Source organism: Rhagoletis zephyria, unplaced genomic scaffold (genome assembly GCF_001687245.7).
Source record: "Rhagoletis zephyria isolate East Lansing unplaced genomic scaffold, Rhagoletis_zephyria_1.1 Rzeph_scaffold_02133, whole genome shotgun sequence".
Lineage (NCBI taxonomy): Eukaryota > Metazoa > Arthropoda > Insecta > Diptera > Tephritidae > Rhagoletis > Rhagoletis zephyria.
Genome location: NW_016159217.1, coordinates 40,971 through 43,673, shown reverse-complemented (window position 1 = coordinate 43,673; position 2,703 = coordinate 40,971).

The window sequence follows — 2,703 nt, the reverse complement described above, 5'->3', positions numbered from 1 at the left end:
TTCGTGAAAATTTCGAGTTTTTTAATTAGATTCTGAGTATGCAGTTTTTTTGCCCATTCAATTTTAGTAGAATAAAGTACAAGTTTCAAATGGCTAAACGACGATTGATTTTTTAGAATTTTTGAAAAAGAAATTTGTACGAAGATTTGTTGACTTTTTTTTTTAATATTGCACAAATTTGGAAATTTGGATTTACATGTGGTTTGTTAAAGGATCCATATATAGGATAAAATAAAGTCGAGATTCTTTGTGCGCGGTAATCTCAAAAACTACAGAACGGATTTTGACGAGATTTTCTCTCGTATACTCTGCATCGACAGGAGAAAGATCTTTTTTTACTAAGAATTTTAATAGGGTTGCCACCTGTCTAAAAAACTATAAGATCCGCACCGTTCGTTGGATTACAAAAGATAAGGTGTCAAATGAAAGGGATTGGCCTCCAGAAAAGCACTAATATTTTTTGTTGAATAGGGTTGCCACCTGTTAATAGAATTAACATATTCAATCATAATAAGCGTAGGCATCAGTTCTGTACCGTTACTGTGTAATAATGTATTATTTTTCTGAGTAAGGTTGCCACCTGTTTTAAAATAATACGATCTTCACCGTCCGTTGGATAAAAAAATAAGATACCAAATGATGAAAATGGTTCAGAACAGTTTGTAATTAATTATTATATTACAGGATTCGCAGGACTACTTAGGAATTTTCCTGTCTGGCTCGGGATTTTTGATACTAATAAGAGATTTTTAAGATTCGAGACTATATCGGGACTTTTGGGACTATGTCTGGATTTTCGAGACTTTTAGGATCCTAGGGACTTTCAATTATTTCAAAACTTAATAAATGTATATCGGTATATATGTGGGGAACAATATCGATAAATATATTAATAACCATATCGATAAATGTTTCGGTAAACATGTCGATAACAATATTGATAGATATATTGATAACAATAAATATTGATATATATCGATAAGAATATCTATAAATTTATCGGTAAACATATCGATAACAACATCGTAAAATATAACGATTGCAATACCGACCAATTTATCGATATTAAGATCGGTGAATATAACGATAGTTCTGAAATAGTCCCGAAAATTCGGAAGTAGTCCAGAAAGACTAGAAGTAGTTTCGAAGATAACGATATAGTCTTGAGAATCTCAAAATCCCGCAATTTTTCGTAGAACTGGAAGTTGGCAAATATTGAAAATCGTATGAGCGTTGCACAAAAAAGTATTATTTATTTAGTTGGAAAATTCCGAATAAAGTTGATTCGCTCTGCAAATTAAATCACAAATAAATCGTATTCTTTATTTGGCCGACGAATCAAATCACAAACAAAAGTGGTTTTTATGGCTTTTATTATCTGTTAATCACTTTTTTCTGTCGGGCCGAAAGTTGTTATAATTTTCTGATTCCACGCCGATTTCCTGCCTAGATCGATCTTGAACCTTTTCTCAGAGGTTATTCTCTTGACCGTGCCGTCTCTGTTAAGTAGGAATCTTGAATTTGCTTTCATCCCAAACATGATTGAAATCACTTGTCTTGCCTTCCCTCATGATATTAACGGCCCAATTCTGTGTTTTCTTGATAAATTTTTTGTAAAGAAATTTTATCAAGATTTTTATCAAGTAAAAGCTTCCCTCGTATTCTGTGTCAATATTTATAAAACAAAAAGCTCTACGATTTCCACATAAGTGGAACTGATTTCCACATGTGTGGAACTGATTTCATTGTCACATATGAAAAATATGGATTTAAAAGCAACAAAGCTTTTGACTGTCGTAGCCGAGTAGCTAGAGATGTCGACTATAATTCCGTGTGTCGCAGGTTCAAATGCCGGCACATGGAGTATTTAATTGTTAGAAACAAATTTATTAATATACAAAATGTCTACATTTCACATGAAATTTCAATTTGTCAATAGCATTTTCAATCTTGATAATTTATCAAGAAAAAAGCTTTTGGTTTCTGTGCTAGAATACCAATTCTTGATAAATAATAAAAAAATGACAAATTATAAAGATTTTCAATTTATCAAGTGCACAGAATCGGGCTGTAAGGGTATGTACTGGACAAATCTTGGTATATGCGGAATCAGCGGTTCAAAGTAGACTAAAACTAACTGCTGATATTCTTTTGTAACCAGTGGCTTATGACAAGTAAAATATTTAAATATGCATATGGGCATATATAAATGTGTGCTTAAATTTAAGACCGCCTGCAGGGTTAATAAAATATTATACATTCAAGCAAAAAGTTTAAGTAAATATTCTCGTTGTGTTAAAATAAGATTTTTGTATGCACATGTACACATAAATAATACGCCCTAACAGTGCAGTAATTGTTCCAAAAGTTTTCTTTATCTATCTTAATTTTAATTCTGTAGGGATTCAAGCAAATGAAACAATCAATCAATCAACCAAGCAAATTTAATAAAGCTAACTTTGGAGGATGGTTCCGTGCGCAGAAGTGGAAAACTTTTGACTGCCATTCACCTGGGAGTGGCCAGAAGCGATTCTTGTGCGTACGGTTCAAATCGCAGCTCACAACGTCCGGATATTTATATCCACGTATCCTCTGGGTAGCAACCAAACACCCGTTTGGGAGCGAGCTAAAGTGAGAAGGCGTAAAACTTCGCGTGCGCTGGGTTTGGGTCCCGCCACGTTAAAACCCCGCCCAATGAAAAGA